General features: G+C 39.1%; 1 pseudogene; it reads right to left on the bottom strand.

Moving 5' to 3' along the window:
* Window positions 1–12,657: 12,657 nt before the first annotated feature.
* Window positions 12,658–13,745, bottom strand: LOC122210295 (annotated as a pseudogene).
* Between the last annotated feature and the right edge of the window lie 7,876 nt (window positions 13,746–21,621).

The following is a 21,621-nucleotide window of genomic DNA, read 5'->3' as shown; positions in this document are numbered from 1 at the left end:
ATAACTGCTCCAGAGTTTCATGTCTTGTCTTCTCTGAGTCGTTGGCAGAACAGAGCGATGTGTTGAGCAGTTCTAGCATCTTTTCATTGATCATTTCTCTCTTCTCATCCCCAGGACTTGAAGCCAGGGAGAAGTTCTCTGGGTTTTATCTGAACTTAGTGCCTGTGACTGTTGTGGCATGGATGGATGTGGACAAGAGTGTGTGAGTGCACAGGTGTTAAGGAACTGTGTGCTGCTCATGTTCTGATTTTTGGCAACTTGACTCCGTACTTTGGGTCAGTCTATACAGTTACTTATGTCATTGTAATGACTTCACTTCTACCTGTGACATTTTTATCAAATGTGTGAATAAATACATAAATATTGGTACAAACAAGAATAAGGCATTTTATACCTAGTTTTCTATTTGTATATATTTAAGTAACATCATATTAAAAATAAAATAGGTCAACATTTGAGGGTCATAATTTTTCCTTTACAAGATGTCAGTGCATTTCTCAAGTTTGAACCACTAACGTAGCCCACACATCTCTGCTACTCTAATCTCTGTTCAATTTTCAGTAAGTTAATTCAGCTATAGCTTTTTTTTCACCTACATTACAACTTGTTTTTAGTAACCTTATTTGGATTCAGGTGTTTCTTAAGCCTCCATTAAGATTTTGAAAAGTGTACTAGGCTTTTTTTCATAGATATCTTTCATTGTGTTAATGTTTACTGGTGTAATTCTTAGAAAGTAACTTTATCCTTCATATTATGAGTGTCACATTTGAATGTGTGACAAACTCAATATAGCTCTAAACGTTTCTTTACTAGCTCCTGAACATTTTGATAGTATTAATTTTGGGAGATATATATGGTTTTTAAAATATGGACTCGAGGCTTGATGAATAATAATAGGCTGAAATTTTTAAAATTTGTTTTTAAATTATAGTGTATATATAATAATATTACCAAGAGTTTGGAACACATGAGAAAAATATAAAGAATCACCCTTACTCTGGTATTCTAACACATCCATAACCATTTTGTATATTTATTTTCAGTGTTTTAATATTATATGTTTTTACATAGTTATACTGTAGGACACTTGTTGCTCCATAGGCTTGACAATGATGATTTGTTTTAAATGTTTATTTTATTTTATTTTGAGGGGGAAAGGGGCTGAGAGAGAGAGGGAGAGAGAGAATCTCAAGCAGGCTCCATGCTCAGCACAGAGCCCAAGGTGGGGCTTGATCATGACCTGAGCTGAAATCAAGAATCAGATACCCAACCAACTGAGCCACCTGAGTGCCCCAACAGTGATAATTTTTTTAAATAATTTATTTTTTTTTAATTTACATCCAAGGTAGTTAGCATATAGTGCAACAATTATTTCAGGAGTAGATTCCCTAATGCCCCTTACCCATTTAGCCCATCCCCCCCCACAACCCCTCCAGTAATCCTCAGTTTGTTCTCCATATTTATGAGTCTCTTCTGTTTTGTCCCCCTCCCTGTTTTTATATTATTTTTGTTTCCCTTCCCTTATGTTCATCTGTTTTGTATCTTAAAGTCCTCATATGAGTGAAGTCATGATATTTGTCTTTCTCTGATTGACTAATTTTCGCTTAGCATAATACTCTCTAGTTCCATCCACGTAGTTGCAAGTGGCAAGAATTCATTCTTTTTGATTGCCGAGTAATACTCCACTGTGTGTGTGTGTGTGTGTGTGTGTGTGTGTGTGTGTGTATAAAGAAGATGTGAGGTATATATATATATATATATATATATATATATATATATATATCCATCAATGGACATTTGGGCTCTTTCCATACTTTGGCTATTGTCAATAGCGCTGCTATAAACATTGGGGTGCATGTGCCCCTTCGAAACAGCATACCTGTATCCCTTGGATAAATACCTAGTAGTGCCATTGCTGGGTCGTAGGGTAGTTGTGTTTTTAATTTTTTGAGGAACCTCCATACTGTTTTCCAGAATGGCTGCACCAGTCTGCATTCCCAACAACAGTGCAAAAGAGATCCTCTTTCTCCACATCCTCACCAACATCTGTTGTTGCCTGAGTTAATTTTAGCTATTCTGACAGGTGTGAGGTGGTATCTCATTGTGGTTTTGATTTAAATTTCCCTGATGATGAGTGATGTGGAGCATTTTTTCATGTGTTGGTTGGCCATCTAGATGTCTTCTTTGGAGAAGTGTCTATTCATGTCTTTTGCCCATTTCTACACTGGATTATTTGTTTTTTGGGTGTTGAGTTTGATAATTTCTTTGTGGATTTTGGACAGTAACCCTTTATCTAATATGTTGTTTGCAAACAGCTTCTCCCATTCCATCAGTTGCCTTTTAGTTTTGCAATGATAATTTTTAATGACACAATTTGTATAGTGAGTACCATTGTCATAATAATAGTAATAATAATAATAATAATAATAATAATAATAGCTGCAGCTAACAGGTACTGAGCTCTTACTAGGTCCCTGTAAATAGCATAGATTGTTTAATTCCCCACAACAACCGTCCTTTATTTTATTTAACCACTCTATCTCAAATTGCTTCCAAATTTTCACTGTCTTTGTGCATATGACCTTTCGTTAGGTTGAATTATCTCTGAAGTGAGATACATCCAGAAGTGAGTGAACCATAAAACATGAACATTCTTGTTGCCCTTGATACAAATTGCCAATATTTACCCCTAAGGACTTACATAAAATTTAAATGTCACAAAAAACACAAGAAAGTGTCCATTTCAATGCATCTTTGCCAGCATGAAGTATAATGTAGTAGGTTATTCCTTGTTTGACTATTTTTAATAAACACTTCATCACTACTTTATTTTTACTTGCCAAAATTCAATATTTTTCCTTGCATTCATTCATCATCTCTATTTCTTTTCTAAATCATCTGTCCCTATCCCCCCATTTATTTATAGTTGATGTGTCTTTTGCCAGATTGATGGTTTATTCATTTATTTTTTAGAGACAGTGAGCATGCAAGAGAGCACAAACAGGGGAGGGGCAGAGGGAGAGGGAGAAAATCTTAAAAGATTTCTGATTTTCTTAAAAGAAAATCCACCAGGCCCAGGGTGGAGCCTGACACAGGGTTCAATCTCATGACTGTGAGCTCATGACCTGATCCGAAATCAAGAGTTGGATGCTTAACCAACTGACCCACCCAGGGGCCCCTGATGGTCTATTTATTTACTTAATTTTTTAAAATTATAAAAATAGTAAGTGGTTACTTTTGAAAGAAGATCTGAAAGTTTTCCTTCACTCCTTAGGTCCATATTCTTATTTACAGACTAACTGTTAACAATTTGGGGCATATTCTTCCAGATACAGACACATAAAGTAGATCTCACTTCATATTTTCACACTTTAATATGTCATGGACATCTATGCTGACACCTACTGATTCACCTTAATCTTTTTCATGGTCACATAATGTTTTATTTACAGATGTATCACCACTTACTAACCAAACCCTGTCGGCATTTAAGCTCCTCAAATTTGCCAGGAGCTCTTTACATAATTAAAAAGTAAACTTGTATTGGGGCGCCTGGGTGGCTCAGTCGGTTAAGCGTCCGACTTCGGCTCAGGTCATGATCTCACGGTCCGTGAGTTCGAGCCCCGTGTCGGGCTCTGGGCTGACGGCTCAGAGCCTGGAGCCTGCTTCCGATTCTGTCTCCCTCTCTCTCTGCCCCTCCCCCGTTCATGCTCTGTCTCTCTGTGTCTCAAAAATAAATAAAAACATTTAAAAAAAAAAAAAAAGTAAACTTGTATTATATTTCCTGGTAACATTTTCCTCCCCAAGTTTTTTCCATCAGCCTTTGGATTTTGGTAACTTTTTGCACACAATTTAAAACTATTAAGTGCTAATATTTGTCTGTTTACTCCCTCTTTTTTCTCAGGATGTCTTTTATTATTTTCAGCCAGCTCTGTCTTATGCTTCACAGTGAGACAAGATGTTATTGATGGGCAGTAACTCAGAACTGATCAAATAATAGTGCATGTATCAAGTGCTATGGGAAACTTGATGGAGAGAATCAAGTTATGGGGAAGTGAGAAAAAGCTCCACAGACAAGGTGGATTTTGAAAGGTCGGAAAGAGGTATGGAGGCAGAGAGGAAATGGAATGGAGGTGGAAGGAGCCAATCAGGAAGGAAAAACAGCCCTGGAAAGACATTTTGTTCAGGGTATGGTGTGTTAAGTGCAGCTGGAACGTTTTGGAAAGAGAGTAATGATAATAATCACAATAACATTAAGCACAATATTTCATTCATCCTCACAAAACCATAGGTAGGTGTCATAGTTATCCTCATTTTACAGATGAGGTGATTAAGACTTAGGGGTAATGAGTGATTTGCCCAAGTTCATATAGATATTAAAACTGAGTCAAATTTGGGGTCTCGTCCAACTTTAGAGCCTGCTGTGTTCATTAGCACAGGCACTGACTCTCTTATCAGCGAAGAAGGTAGACAGGCCAGGTGGAAGCAGCACTTGTATACAATGTTACGATTGGACTTTTTCTCAGAGACCACAGGGATCCACTAAAGATTTTGGAGTAACAGCCAAATCTGGTTTTTAGAAAGATAACTTTGGTGGCAGTATGACAATGGATTGGATGGGAAGAGAAAAATGAAGGAAGAAGAGAGGGAGAGAAAGAGGAAGGGAAAAAAATAGCTAGGGACTAGTTACTAAGATTTTAATAATTGCCGCACACTGGATTCAGCAATTTCAGTTGCAAGAGCCCAGATGATGACAGTGGAATTGAAAAGAGGGCACCCACAGAGCCTTGAAAGGTACAATCAATGAGGTTTGTGATGACTGATTCGATATGGATGGAGAAAGAGTAAGAAGTCTTGATGAGAAAAAATAAATCTGTTTTGGGGTGCATGCAATGAGTCTATCTGGTGGGCTGTTATCTTGCAGGTGCATGGCATCTATCTGGACAAGACTAGAAGGCATCTGGAAATGAGTGAGGCGCTACAGAGATGGATTTGGAAGCAGATAGGGAGCAAGCAGTTGAAGCTTTGTCAGGGAATAGTAGAGCAAAATAGGGAGAATGGAAACCAGGAAGCTATCACCTTCACAAGTGGGCACTGAAGGAGATGCTGGACATGGGAAAACGAGGGGGCTGCAGACAGTACCCATCCTCTCACCCAGCATGCAGGAACCAGGGGTCCAGGGAGTCTGAGATGGTCTAGAGTGAGCTGACTAGGCTTGCCTATGAACTGCTATGTGTGTCACTGGGGCGGGGCGGGGGGGGGGGGGTGTTAATGAAAGAGATTGTGTCATATGGAAGAAAAACATTGAATTCCAGGAGAATAAGGCCAAAAATAAAGGAAATCATCAGTAGTGACGGATGATTCAGAAAACCAGATTCAAAGCTTTCTAAAAATGTGGTAAAAAAACACATGACATTACATTTACCATCTTAACCACTTTTAAGTGTACAGTTCAGTAGTGTTAAATATATACTGATATCTAAAACTTCATCTTGCAAAGCTGAAACTGTATACCCATTAAAAACTAATTCCTCCTCCCACTTTCCCCGGCTGCTATCTTTGTATTTAATGTTTCTATGATTTTTACTATTTTAGATACTTTATATAAATGGAGTCATAAAATATTTGTGCTTTTGTGACTGTCTTATTTCACTTAGCATATTGTTCTCAAGGTTCATCCAGGTTGTAGCATGTAAGGGAATTCCCTTGTTTTTTAAGCTGCATAATCTTCCATTGTAGGTATCTCTCTCTCTCTCTCTCTCTTTTTTTTTTTTTTTTTTTACTCATTTTTCTGTTGATGGACATTGGGGATATATACCCAGAAGTGGGGTTTCTAGGCCATATGGTTATTATTTTTTTTAATTTATTTATTTTTGAGGGGGGAGGAGCAGAGAGAGAAGGAGACTGAAGATATAAAGCTGGCTCTGTGTGGACAGCAGAGAGTCTGACATGGGGCTTGAACTCATGACCACAAGGTCATGACCTGAGCCAAAGTTGGATGCTTAACCAACTGAGTCACCCAAGTGGCCCTAGTTATTCTTTTTCAAATTTTTTGGAGGAACCTCCATACTGCTTTTCATGATGGTTGCATCATTTTTCTCACTAGTGCACAAGGGCTCCAACTTCCCTGCATTCTTGCCAATACTTGTTATTTTCTATTATTTTCATCCTAATGTGTGTGAAGTGATATCTCATGGTAGTTCTGATCTGCAGTTCTTTTATGATGAATTTTCATATGCTTGTTGGCCATCTGTATTTCTTCAAATGAGAAATAGAGAACAGAGAAATTGTATTCAAGTCCTTTGGCCCTTTTAATAATCAGGTTATTTTGTTTCTATTGTTGAGTTTTAGAAGGTCCTTATACATTCTGGACATTATTCTTTTACCAGATACATGATTTGCAAACATTTTCTCCCATTCTGTAGGTTGCCTTTTCACTCTGTTCATTGTTTCCTTTGGTGCACAGAAGTTATTAAGTTTGACGTAGTCCCATTTGTTTTTGCTTTTGTTGCCTAAGCTCCTTCCATCCAGTGGCTCCACTCGTGTGGTCTTGTTCAAGAGGGCATCCTAAGTAGCAGGAGGGAGGGAAAAGAAAAAGGAGGAGGGAGGGGTATGTGCCATCTTTTGAGGAAGGTTGCCTGGTGTGTCCAAATCTCATTTGGCCTCATCTAACTGCAAGAAAGACTTGGAAATATAGTCTTTATCATGGGCAGCCATGTAAAATCTGAGTGAGTCTGATTATTACAGAACAGTGGTTCTCAACCACGGATGCACATTAGAAATAAGCAGGAGCTTTAAAAATCCCAGTGCCCGTGCTGCACCCCAGACCAAGTAACAGAATTGCTGGGGATAGGGTATAGGCATTGATAGTTTATGAAACTCCTTAGGAAGTTCCATTGTGCAGGCAAAGGTTGAGAACCTCTGCTTTGGAAGGTTTACCAAGGAGGCACCAGCAATGTTTGCCCAACATGGATTATAGCCCTCAGCCCAGTGGGGTTGGCTTGAGCCCCACTCAAGACTTAACAAATCTAAATCTGGACTTGGGAAGGATGGGGCTAGAGAACCTGAATTTGTAAATAAGTCTCTCAGGTTATGTTTGTACACAGAGAAGTTGGAGAACCGCTAGGTTTCCATGTTTACAAATCAGTTCAGAAAGCTGGCTGCTGTGGAACAGGCTCCTTCTGTTTCCTCTCCTGTTTGACATGTTTGGAAAGATAAACAAAGATATTTTCTCTTCTTGATTTATCTAGATGAGTACCTCCTTTTCTTTCAATCAACAAATATTCATTGAACATCTACTATATGCCAGGGACTATTCTAGTTGCTAGAGGTATATCAGTTAAAAAAAAAAAAAAAAGACACAAAGATTCATGTCTTCATGGAGCTCACATTATGGCGGAGGGATGACCAACAATAAATCTAGTAGATAGGTAAAGCATGTTAAAGTTGATAAGTATTTTGGAAAAAAAGAAAACCTAGGGTAGGTAGGAGAATCATTAATGCTAGACAAAGTCATGGCTTCCCAAAGATGCCCATGTCCTAATGTCTGAGACCTGTGTATATATTACCTTAAATAGCAAAAGGCACTTTGTAGATATGATGAAGGATTTTATATGAGGAGTTTATCCTGGACTATCTGGGTCAACCCAATGTAATCAAGGGTCCTTTTAAGGGAAAGAGGGAGGGTAGGAGAGCCAGAGTTGGAGAAGGAGATGTGGCAATGGAAGCGGGGGTGAGGGAGATTTGAAAATGCCATGGTGCTGACTTTGAAGATGGAAAGGCCATGAGCCCAGGAATGCAGGAGGCTTCAGGAAGCTGGGAAAAACAAGGAAATAGATTCTCTTTGGAGACTCCAGAAGGAATGCAGCCCTGCTGACACCTTGATTTTAGTCCTATAAGACTTAATTTGGATTTTTTACCTCCCAGATCTGTAAGATAATCAATTTGTGTTTTTTTAAGCAACTTTTTAATGGTAATTTGTTACAGCAGCAATTGGAAATTAATAGTGGGAATGAGCACAGAAAGTAATAGAAAATAGAATGGGTTAACCTTACTAAAGTGAACATAAAGCAATGGCTTGCAGGAGGTGAAGGAGCCAGCCAGGGAACTGAGGGAAGAACATTTCAGGCAGAAGGAACAAAGTAAAGGCCCTAAGAGCTGTCAGGTGTGTCTGAGGCTCAGGAAGGTGGCCAACGGAGCAGAGAGAGTGAGGGAGAAGTAGGGAAGAAGTCTAGAGGGTTGACGAGCAGGGATCAGTGCAGATCATGTGAGCCCTTGGAGGTCAATGCCAGGACTTTGGCTTTTACTTTCAGATGGAAATCCCAAGAGGGTTCTGAGCAGAGAAGTGACACAATCTGTCTCCTGATTTAAAAGGATCCTCTGACTGCCGAGTTGAAAAGAGACTGCAGGAAGATTTGGGTAGAAGCATGGAGACCATAGCAATATCCGGGTGGGACATGATAGTGGTTCTGACCAAGGTCAGAGAAGTGGTCAGATCCCGGATAACTTTTTGAGATCAACAGGATTTCCTTCCTAACAGACTGGATGTGGAGTGTGAAGTAACATGAGGTCAAGGTTGAGTTTTAGTCTTGTGAAATTCTTAAATGATTTTTGAAAATAATACTGTCTTTCCCAACCTACCAACTACAGGAAGCTAGATTAAAGAAATCTCAAGTCAGACCAGTCCCTTTTCAGCTAAGCAGCCCTTGCAACACCACAGCCACTCAGTCGGATTTGTGAGGCTAAGACTTAGGAGACTCCCACATAGTTGATTTAACCAATTATATCTCATCATTCTTGATAATCTTATATATATGTGGTACGGGGGATTCTTTGAACAGCTTATAACATCTCATTGGTTCTCTCATTAATTTTTCCCTCATCAGTTCTGGTTAATGAGGAAATGAAATTAAGTTGTTTGCATGCTTTATCCAAGATTTGTGTCATACGGGCTAAATCAAATCAAGTCTTGAGCAAATGTGAAATTACAGCTTCTTTAGCATGGAACATTCTAGGTATCATTATTGAAGAAGATGTCATTTAAAAAATAGTCTTTAATAAACAGCTGCTATTGTTTCACACTACTTGCTATTTAGGCGCTTTGAATTGTTTTCACGAGAAGGCACAGAAGGAAAGTAGACTACTGGCTTTTGTAATGGATTTAGCATTCATAATTTGACTCTGCAACGACTGCCTTCCAGAGTTGTAATTTTACAAGTGAAGTTTCAGAAGCCACTTAGCTAGTGACTTAGCTAACTAGCCACCCAGCATTACATCTCAGTGCTCTTTTGTTTTTCCCTACTCCTCTTAAAACTGGGTCACAAACAATAAAAACTTGCTCTGCTTTTTAACAACAGCTTTACTGAGCTATAATTCACATGCCATGCAATTCACTTATTTAAAGTGTCCAATTCAGTGGTTTTTAGAATATCCAGAGTTGTACATCCTTCGCCACAATCAATTTTTACCTACAATCTTACCCTATGAAGAAACCTGCCGTCCCTTTCCTCCTATTTTTCCCATTCCTCTGTGCTGTGCTTTAGGCTAACTTACTTTCTAACTAACTTACTTTCTGTCTCTATAGATCTGCCTAATCTGGACATTCCAAGTGAATGAAATTGTACAATATGTGGTCTTTTGTGATCGGCTTCCTTCACTAGGCATAGCATTTTCGGGGTTCATCCATGTTGCGCCATATACCAGTATTTCTTTTCTTTTATGGCTGAATAATAGTCCGTTGTATGGATAGACCACATTTTGTTTATTCGCTTATCATTGATGGACATTTGATTTATTTCCACCTTTGGTCTACTATGCAAAACGCTGCTATGAACATTCATGTGCAAATTTTTGTGTGGACATATGTTTTTATTTCTCTTGGGTATAACCTAGGAATGAAACTGTTGCATCATGTGGCGACCGTATATTTAACCTTAGGAAAAAAATGTCAGACTGTTTTCCAGAATGGCTGCACCATTCTATATCCCCACCAGCAATGTATCAGGGTTCCAATTCCTCCACTTCTTCACCAACATTTGTTATTGTCTTTTTTGTCATAGTAATCCTAGTGGTGTCAAGTGGTATTTCTTTTTTTTTTTTTTCTCAGTTGATCACAATGGGAATTTAGTTATTTAATGCATCCACTAATCTAATGTCACCAATAAAATCTAAGCAGCTGTATCACAAAACTGGGTTATATTCAGTGGACATGCATTAATAATCTGTACAACTTAAGGGGCGCCTGGGTGGCTCAGTCAGTTAAGCGTCAACTTCAGCTCAGGTCATGATCTCATGGGTTGTGAGTTTAAGCTCCGTGTCGGGATCTGTGTGGACAGTCTCAGGGCCTGGAGGCTGCTTGGGATTCTGTGTCTCCCTGTCTCCCTCTCTCTCTGCCCCTCCCCACCTCAGGCTCTGTTTCTCTCAAAAAAGTAAATAAGTATTAAAAAATTAAAAAATAATAATCCATGGGGCGCCTGGGTGGCTCAGTCGGTTAAGCGGCCGACTTCGGCTCAGGTCATGATCTCGCGGTCCGTTAGTTCGAGCCCCGCGTCGGGCTCTGTGCTGACAGCTCAGAGCCTGGAGCCTGTTTCCGATTCTGTGTCTCCCTCTCTCTGACCCTCCCCTGTTCATGCTCTGTCTCTCCCTGTCTCAAAAATAAATAAAACGTTAAAAAAAATTAAAAAAAATAATAATAATCCATATAGTTTAACATTACACCAGAAAAGGAATTGAATACAAAAATTTCCCTTGATTTTTGGTGGTCGCCAAATTTCATGGCACAGGTTACCAATAAAACTGTAAAAACAGATTTTAAATATTTTCAATAATACGTTAAAAAAATTAATGAACCAGTAAGTTTTCATATTGGGCTGAAGACTTAAAACATGAAGCTGGCCCCAATCTGTCAAAAATGACAAATAAATATTTACAATGACTAAATATGTTATTTAAATGCAATGATACTGGAGGACTACTCACTTCTGGCGAAAAAACAAAAACAAAACAAAACAAAAAAACCCTTTGGGGTTAATTTCTCAATGCAAACAAGTCTTCATAAATACTGTGATAATATAAACTTGGAAACATACCTGGAATCAGGACAATGATGAAAAAATAACACACAGGCAATCTTATTTCTGATCTGTCTTCATAAAGCCAAATGCCCAACACTGTCCTTCAATATAAAACTAAATTAAGAAAAGGAGAATGACTTTACCCAACTTGCTGACATTCTTCCAGAGAATTATCTTTCACTAGGGCAAATCTCAAGCCCCATTAACTTGCTTCTCTGGAGTGTGATTAGCACAGCACCAAATTTATAAACTGACAGGACCACCCAAAATGCTGAATACGCTTTTCAAACAGAAACAAACTATTTTTTTTTCCAATTGTTAGTTCCACGTGCCACATTATTCTTGAAACTTACATGGTTACCAATAAGAAAAGAATAAGGGAAACTTTGAACATATCTTCTCATTAAAGAATAAAGTGCAGGGCACCTGGGTGGCTCAGTCAGTTGGGCAGCCAACTTCGGCTCAGGTCATGATCTCATGGTCTGTGGGTTCGAGCCCTGCGTCAGGCTCTGCTGGCAGCTTGGAGCCTAGAGCCTTCTGATTCTGTGTCTCCCTCTCTCTCTGCCCCTCCCCTGCTTGCTGTCTCTCTCTCTCTCTCTCAAATAATAAACATTAAAAAAAAAAAAAAAGGATGAAGTGCAAAATATCTCCGTATCTCTGGTATTTTAATAGGAGAAAGCATCAAATACATATAATAAAGGGACTGAAGTAACAAAAAAACTAATACAAAAAAAGTCCTCTTTAAATCTACACTTGAAGACTACATAAGACCAATTTAATTTTCCTTTCTTCCGTGAAATCTGTAAATGAACCAAGTTGTCATAGAACTTGACATTTTGTTTGTTTCTCTTCCCCAAGGTCAGAAATTCCAAAATTAGAAAGAAAAAATGGAAAAAAATAACACTGCATGGCAAATGGACACTAAGTTCATAAAGAATCTTTTTAAAAAATGAGATATTATGAAAGAAAATACCATGAAAATAATAATCTTATGAAAATTGTTTTTTAGGCACAGTGAATTAAAAAAAATTTAATGTTTATATTTGAGAGACAGAGAGAGACAGCATGAGCAGGAGAGGGGCAGAGAGAGAGAGGGAGACCCAGAATATGATGCAGTTTCCAGGTTCTGAGCTGTCAGCACAGAGCCTGACGCCGGACTCAAACTCACAAGCCACCGTGAGATCATGACCTGAGCCGAAGTTGAACGCTCAACCGACAGCCACCCAGGCACCCCTAGGCACAGTGAATTTGAGCCTTGGTCTTCGTGAAGACACTACAGCTTATATAGGAAACTATAAATATATAAGACTCTAGGGAAAAAAGTCAAAATACATATTACTTAACATTCTGTAAGCCTAAGAAAAATCTTGAGCGGAGGGAAAAGGATAGCCAACTGAATCATCACTTAAGGCACAAAACTGTGGGGGCACCTGGCTGCCTCAGTCAATAGATCATGTTACTCTTGATCTCAGGGTTGTGAGTTCAAGCCCCACGTTGGGTGTAGAGATTACTTAAAATATTTTAAAAAAGAAAAGAATACAGAACTATGAAAAATTTCTGGGTCAGAAGGGTGTTCCAGATGAAATCAGAGTTTGTGAAAACATACAACTTGTAAAAGCTCCTTTGTGGGTGCATAATAAAGTCCCATGTGTTTGTTCTCTTTCCAGTATTATTCATTGACCAATTCCAAAGAAAAAGAGCCATTTGATACAGTGAACTGCCCGCTGGCTGTTGCTATGTAAATGGTCTACTGCTTCTCACTGGCTGTATCAAGGGTCACCTGCTTTGATTCTCCTTTGTTTTCAAGTTCTTCCAAAGCTAACCTTTCAGCCAGAGACTTGGATTAAGTGATCAACAGTGGCATCACCTGAAGTTTTTAGGTATCTTCTCTGTGCACTATTATCTTTCTCCATTAGCGTCGGGGGAGTCCTGAATACTTACTCAATTTCACTGGCACCATCCATTACTGGATCAATTGCCACTGTTGCACTGCTCTTATCAAGCTCAAGCTGGGAATCATCAGATGTTTTGGTCTGTTTGGTACTAGGTCCTGCTTCCTGATTACTGTGTGCAGAAGCATTGCTACAGTGAAGAACTGTCACCAGTGTCTTCTGCTTCACTACTATCTTCAATCTGTTGTTTCTTGCCTCTCTGTAGTCTGTTCCTGGCCTGTATCTTCCGTCCTTCCTCAGTGTTGTGACTGAGTGCCTGCTGATTATTGCTTGTTGATCCCGGCTAATACTCTCTCTTGATGAACTTCACACTCATCACAACTTGGATAACTTTTGCTGATGAGTGCATCAAAGTTTGAGGCTGGTCTTAGTGATTTTTTAGAAACTAGCCTTTTCCTACAGGTAGGACATTCTTTATCGCCACTTCCGAGGGCTGTGGTGATGCAGTCTGCACAAAACCTATGTAAACACTCCTTTGCTCTTCATGGTGTTCTTCAAAATATCCAAACAAATTGGACACATTAGTTCTTTGTGTAGACTTGGAAGTGAAACCACAATGTCCAAGTCATCCGTTTTTGCCTCCTGAGGTGTTGGTTGTAATTCCTATAAGCTGAGTTCCCATTTTGCTTACTGGTTGAATTCCATTTGTCTGCACAGCCTGAGAGGTCTCGGCTCCTGCCTCAGCCCTGGACTCGCTGGCTGTGGCCAGACCCAGACTCATGTACGAGCCGTACAATATGAGAACGTATTTCTTAATGAAAAATGGCCTGAAATGAAAGTCAGTGGTAGATCTGGTGACTGAAATCTAGGAAAAGCTAAGAGGCATCTCATCATTTTTTAGCCAGAAGACTATTTTATAACTGACTTTCGAATCCTGAATATATAGGGATCATTAAGAGCCTGAAGGATGACTTAAAATTTTCAACTGAACTACACTAACATGATATTCATGAACCTGGGGGTGGGGGTGTGTGTGAAGGCCTCAGGACTGGACCCTGTGAATGCCAAGAATCTACTCTAGGTTTGAATCCCAAATTTGCCTTGTCACAGAGGCAGTACTCTAAAAATCTTGCTGTTAACTATCACCTTGCTTCAGTGGCAGGGTAATCCTTGAGCTATTCATTTGTGCTTTAGTCTCACTGCCATAGGAGACTCAAACAAAGGTGAGATATTTTTACATTCTTTGCTTCTCTATCCAAGTAGCCTCTGTGTTCTGAGTTTGGGCTCCCCATCCTTAGAGAGTTCCTGATGGCTTTTATGTTGCAAAGCTGGGGAAAGAGAGAGTGCAGGTAGGGTTGCCAGATAACATATGGGATGCTCAGTTAAATTTGTATTTCAGATAAACTAGTAATAATTCTTTAGTCTAAGTACACACCCCCCCCAATTATTTGTTGTTTATCTGACATACAGATTTAGCTACACATTCTATATTTATGTTTGCTTAATTTGACAACCCAAGTGGAGAATAAAATTTATAGCTCCAGGAGCCCTTACCCAGGAGCCATAAGGCTTTTGTCTGGGGGAGTACAAATCAGTTCAAGAGACTGCATTGAGGGTACAGGAAGTGGAATGGTAAACTCAAGATTTGGAGTATTGGGGATGGCCTCTAGGGTTGGATTCATTTAGGGTCTGGGACCTGTGCTTTAATGCCACGTGATTCCAGAGAGAGTCCAGCCTGCCCAGAGAGCTGGCAGTGGGCATGGGTGTTGTGGAAGCTAAAGAGTTTAGTGGCTGGGGAGCCACACTGCCCAAACCCCTGCCAAATAATCCAACATTGTTGTATGACTCAAGAGAGGGAGCAACAGGGGCAAATAGGATTTATCTGATACATTTAAAGTTCTTAGGTCAGTGCTTGGCACAAAGTAAGTGCTTTAGTGAACATTTAGGGCAAATGGAGTAATATGATATTTCTTGAATTTCCATAGCATACACCAAAATAATACTCATTGCACTTCTATCAGAGAAGTTTCTTTAGGTGCCTCCTTTTCTGAATGTCCATGGATTTTGCTCTCGTAGGGCATATCTACTTTGGCACCAGACATAGCAGTCACAGAATCCCTATAGCATCAATTTCACTGGCCAAATACAGAAAAATACATACTATTTGAGCACCATAAGAATATCACAGCACCATCTAAAAATGTTCTCAGCCTGTTTTTAAGCATTCTTCAGTACAATATTTTAGCACAGCTATTTGGAGAGTCTCTTGGAGGTTTGTGAAAAAGGAATGTGACCAGTATTTTTCAGTTTACTCAGCCTAATTACTAAATGATTAATAATAAAATCACTTCTATACCTTGAGGTATATGTGTGATTTTGAACATGGTGGATCCTTAAGGTAGCATGCGAAGAGTGGAGACTGAATGCTCCTCATCTGCTGTGAGCAAATCTGCCAGACAGATGAGCTCCAGAAGGTCATTCAGCCTCTCTGAGCTACAGTTTCTCATTTGGGCTCAGAATTAAATATCACTAAGGTTCTTTCCAATGCAAAGAGAATGCTATTCAAAGACCTAGATTTAGTCCTGGCTTTGCCAGTTATTAGCTGTGTGACCTTGGGCAAATTATAAAACCTCTTTCAACCTCTGACTTCTCACTTGTAAAATGGAGATAATAACACTTCCCACGTTGTTCCAAGGGCCAAATAAACCAATATATGGGATAATACTTTCTAATAAGTCACAAAGTAATAAATTAATGCAGAGGCATCAATCTCTATTTTTAAGAGTAGCTGATCATAAAGCAAAACAAAATAAAGTGGTTTTTATTTGTGGTTTTGGGTTTCTTTAAAAGTCACAAAACCAGGAAAATTATAAACGTACTTACTGGACCTTTATAGCAACAGGCATTTAGTTTAAAATATTAATGATTTATAGTACACAAAATGGTGCACTCTGGGAATTCTTGGCCATGGTGAAGGAATAGAGCTATCAGCTCTGATATAGAGGAGCAATGAGCCAACACTAAGGAACAGCTGGGCAATTGGTTTCCAGCAAGGCACAAAACACAACCTATCAGATGGCCATGAAACATTTTGCTTCTTGGGAGCTAAAAAAATCATACTTCTCACTGGGGACAATCCCTAAAGAATCAAATTGTATACAACAATTTTGATGGGCTCTGTGGTGTGTGGGGAGTGGAAGGAGGGATAATTTTAGGTAAAAAGAAATCTGCTTAACTATTCCATGACCTGAATAATTTAGGCATACAATGCATTGAAATGAAGTTGGAAGTCCTAGCACAATGGACTGACATTCTTGGTAATGCATTTTCTTCTACTGAGAGTCTCTAGACTGTTCCATGGGATCCCAGGATTCATTAGAAGTTGCAGCAGGGCCAAGGGAAAATTCCCACGGGTTATTAGAAATTGGATGTATGTATTCGGTTTGATTATATATTATATCTGTTTGGGATATATGATAATTAGCTAATGTCAGTTAGTCAATTAGTGATGGGGTTATTAGTTACTGACTAATAGATGCAGACTTTAGTAGAAGCCTACTGTGTGCTAGGCTTTGTGTCAGGAGCTGGAAACACAAAGTTAAGTAGGACTGGTCTTCAAATCAACTAGCTCACAGAGTGGTGGAGGAGAATGATATAAAAACAGATACTGTATTTATAACTCAAGGTGTTAACTGCATACACCTGGATTCTGCCACTTCTGTTTATTCTTTCTGAATCCTGGTTTTCTCATCTGTGAAATGGGAGTAATAACACCGCCCTTACAGTATGTGCATAGTTGTATGCATAGAGCCTGGCTCCTGACGTCTCCTTGTGTTCTCCCCACCCCTACATGGAGAGTGGCTTGACAATGGGAAAGGCCATGCCTTCTTTTTGACTGACTGATTTCATACGGCTTTTTCAGTTTACAAGGAAGAGCCGGGCAACCTGAAAACTGGGAGACTTCTTGTAAGGAATTCTAATAGCCAGTCAGCTACTCTGTTATTCTTGGGGTCTTTATCTCTCTCTCTCTCTCTCTCTCTCTCTCTCTCTCTCTCTCTCTCTCTCTCTTTCTCTCTCTGACTTCCCTCACCAGCCATCTCTGGGTTTTGATTTAATCCATTAGCCACCTTCCAAAGGAAGACCCATGATTGGAAGACTCAATTAGATGGGAGATGACTTACCATCCAATATAGAAGACCCACCACAGGTGCACACTCTGGTCCAGGGAAGTCTGTCCAATGTAGCTAGACATTTTCTTTCAAAGCCCAAAATGAACAAAGCCTGATATTTTTCTAAGATTTTATTTTAATTCCAGTTAGTTTTATTTTAATTCCATACAGTGTTATATTAGTTGCAGGTGTACAATATAGTAATTCAATACTTCCATATGTTACCCTGTGCTCATCACAGGTGAGCTTCTTAACCCTCAAGACTTACTTAACCCATCCCCCCAGTCTCCTTCCCTCTGGCAACCATCAGTTTGTTCTGTATAATTAAGAATCTGTTTCTTGCTTTGTCTCTTTCTTCTTTTTTCCCCTTCGCTTGTTTGTTTTGTTTCTTAAATTCCACATATGAATGAAATCCATGGTATTTGACTTTCTCTGACTGATTTCGCTTAGCATAATACTCTCTAGCTCCGTCCATGCTGTTGAAAATGGCAAGATTTCATTCTTTTGTGTGGCTGAGTACTATTCCATTGCATATACACCATTTCTTCTTTATCCATTCAGTAGTTGATGGACATTTGGGCTGTTTCCATAATTTGGCTGTTGTAGATAATGCTGCTATAAACATAGGGGTGCACATATTCCTTCAAATTAGTATTCTTGTATTCTTTGGGTAAATACTTAGTGCAGTTGCTGAATCATAGGGTAGTTGTATTTTTATTTTTTTTTCTTTTTACTGCATTTCTTTTTTTTTCCCAATATATGAAATTTATTGTCAAATTGGTTTCCATACAACACCCAGTGCTCATCCCAAAAGGTGCCCTCCTCAATACCCATCACCCACCCTCCCCTCCCTCCCACCCCCCATCAACCCTCAGTTTCTTCTCAGTTTTTAAGAGTCTCTTATGCTTTGGCTCTCTCCCACTCTAACCTCTTTTTTTTTTTCCTTCCCCTCCGGGTAGTTCATTTTTAACTTTCTGAGGAAACTCCATACAGTTCGCCAGAGTGGCTGCACCAGTTTGCATTGCCACCAACAGTGCAAGAGGGTTCCCCTTTCTCCACATCCTCACCAACACCTATTGTTTCTTGATTTTTTATTTTAGCTATTCTAACAGGCGTGAGGTGATATTTCATTGTAGGTTTGATTTTCATTTCCTTGATGATGAGTGATGTTCAACATCTTTTCTTGTGTCTGTTGGCAATCTGTATGTTTTCTTTAGAGAAATGTCTCTTTCTTTTCATGTCTTTTCATCTTTTACCCATTTTTTATTTGGATTGTTCATTTTTTGGGTGTTGAGGTGTGTAAGTTCTTTATATGTTTTGGATGCTAACCCTTTATCAGATATGTCATTTGCAAACATTTTCTCCCATTCTGTAGGTTGCCTTGTAGTTTTGTCGATAGTTTCTCACTGTGCGGAAGCTTTTTATTTTGATGAAGTTCCAATAGTTTACTTTTGCTTTTATTTCCCTTGCCTCAGGAGACATATCTAGAAAAATGTTGCTATGGCCAATGTCTAAGAGGGTACTGCCTGTGTTCTCCTCTAGAATTTTAATGGTTTTCTGTCTCATATTTAGGTCTTTAATCCATTTTGAATTTATTTTTGTGTATGGTGTAAGAAAGTGGTCCAGTTTCATTCTTTTGCATGTTGTCATCCAGTTTCCCCAACATCATTTGTTGAGGAAACTATCTTTTTCCATTGGATATTCTTTCCTGCTTTGTTGAAGATTAATTGGCCATATAATTGTGGGGATATATTTGTATTTTCTGTTCTGTTCTATTGACCTATGTGTCAGTTTTTGTGCCAGTATTATACTGTTTTGATTACAACAGCTTTGTAATATAACTTGAAGTCTGAAATTGTGATGCCTCCAGCTTTGTTTTTTTTTTTTTTTTCCCAAGGTTGTTTTGACTATTTAGGGTCTTTTGTGTTTCCATACAGGTTTTAGGATTGTTTGTTCTAGTTCTATGAAAAATGCTGTTGGCATTTTGATAGAGATTGCATTAAATGTGTAGATTGCTTTGGGTAGTATAGACATTTTAACAATATTTGTTCTTCCAATCGACGAGCATGGAATGTCTTTCCCTTTCTTTGTGTCATTTTCAATTTCTTTCATCAGTGTTTTATAGTTTTCAGAGGACAAGTCTTTTCACCTCTTTCATTAGGGTTATTCCTAGGTATCTCACTATTTTGGGTAACCTCTCTTTCTGCTGCTTCATTATTGGTATGTAGCAATTTAACATATTTATGTCATATTATTTTTTTAGTTTATATATCACTTATTTCTGCTCTAATATTTATTATTTCCTTCATTCTGTTTGTTTTAGGTTTTGTTTGTTCTCTTTCTAGCTCCTTTAGACCCAAGATTAGGTTGTTTGAGATTTTTCTTGCTTATTAAGGTAGACCTGTATTGCTATAAACATCCCTCTTAGACCCTCTTTTGCTGCATCCCAGAGATTTTGGACCATTGTGCTTACATTTCATTAAGGTTGCTATTTTTCAAAATAGCAATAAGGGCTAGTGTAAATGACTTGTAAGCTTCTGGCTGTAAGACACAGACTTAAGAACTGAAGAGTTTGTTGATTTGGGGACACACAATAACTACTCGAAATTGTTCACATAAAATCTGCTTTACATTGTCACTTATTTTATCCTCACAGCAACCCAAGGAAAGTGAGGATTATTACATTCAAGAGATAACACAACTGGGGCTTGCAGAGCTTAATGAAGTTGTTTCAGTGCTAACCAGGTTGTGATGGAGTAAGTTCTGTTGGAATCCCAAGCCTCTGTGATGTCATGAGGGCTTTCTCTTCTGAGACCTACTCAGGAAACGTTTTCTGAAGTCAGTACCAGCACTGGTTATATTTCTTATTGCTCACTGGTTTGTTTTTATCTTTTTTTTAAATATTTTTTTAATGTTTATTTTTTAGAGAGAGAGAGGCAGAGAGAGAGAGAGATGGAGTCACAGAATCCAAAGCAGGCTCCAGGCTCTGAACTGTCAACACAGAGCCTGTTGCATTGCTTGAACTCATGAGCCATGAGAGGGGAAAGGATGACCTGAGCCAAAGTTGGATACTGAACTGGCTGAGCCACCCAGACACCCCAGTTTATTTTTATCTTTAGGACATTCAGGGAACTGCTTATTTTGTTCCCTTATTTACAGTGGCTAATGGAAAGCTTTGAGTCAAAACTGTGGCCCTGAATATCAAGTGTCTAGGAATTCATGGCATGGATTTCATGTACTAGCTTTACTCCTAGTCTCCTTGTTATTTGCCTACCTTTATTTTCTCCTTTTCGCATCATCTCACCCAGCCTTAGCCTGTTGACATGTTGTGTGTATCTTTGTGAACCATCTTAAATCCTTTCTGTTTCAAAGCTGGGCATAAGCAAATAAAAAGTTCCTAGTAGGTATTTATTACATCATGATGACAGCTATGATCTCAACAGCTTCCACCTATACCACCCATTTCCATGGTCATTCCTAGAGTCATACCTTTGAGTGGACCTTCTCCTTCATTCTAGCCTTGAACTCTAATATCTTATTTTCTACCTATTCCTTCTTCCCTGACTCCTTCAACCCACTTACTCTTCAACCTTCTTGACATCTTTAGTCAAGACGTCAACCTCCTTGACATCTTTAGCCTGGACCATTAGTCCCCTCCTGGTTTCACTCCCTTTCCTAACTAAACCTCACCTCCTCTCTGAGACCCCACTTCTCTCTTCTTTGGTCCTCCTGAGCCCCAGCTCAACTGTGGGGCCCAATTGTGGATCACAACACCCACATGCCTTCCTTGGGCAACCTGACTGTGGCTGAAAAAAGCCACAGATGAGCATCAGCCTACCTTCTAGCCTTTGTGCTTCTTTGGCCTTTTCAGAGACCTTTCCCTGGGACCCTGATCAGATATCTCTCTGACCTATCTTACTCACATGGCCTATCTTGAAAGGCCTCCACTCCTCTTGAGTCCTTCTGTAGTGAGCATTTTTTCAATGAATTCATCCTATCCCTGTGGCCACAATGATTGGTTCAAGGATGAGCATGAGACCATGCTCATGTAAGTTTGAGCCAGCTGATTAGTACCCTTAATTTCATCTGTACCCTTAATGCCTCCTTATTGTGTTATGTAACATAGGATTAGGATGTAGATATCTCTTTTGGGGTAACGTTATTCTGTCTACCACAGTGACTATGACTTTCAGGAGAAGGTGATGTCAAAGCTGACAAGAGTCAGATGAGCAGAAGCTAGCCCAGTTGAGGGTAGGTGGTTTAAGAAGAGTGTTCCAAGAAGAGGGGATAAAATACTCCAGAGATTCCTTGAAGAGAGATTACAGGTCATCTGGGTTGTAGAGAAGAGATTCTGTCAACAACAGACAAAATAGAGAGGGGAAGTCAGTGATGCTACTTTACAAGGTAGGACAGAGCAGGGACTGTTAAGGAGTTTGGACTTCATGCAGAAGGCAAGGGGAATGTTATTTATTTATTTATTTCTTATTT

This window comes from Panthera leo, chromosome E3, assembly GCF_018350215.1.
Source record: "Panthera leo isolate Ple1 chromosome E3, P.leo_Ple1_pat1.1, whole genome shotgun sequence".
NCBI lineage: Eukaryota > Metazoa > Chordata > Mammalia > Carnivora > Felidae > Panthera > Panthera leo.
This window is presented reverse-complemented; position numbering and strand designations above follow the sequence as displayed.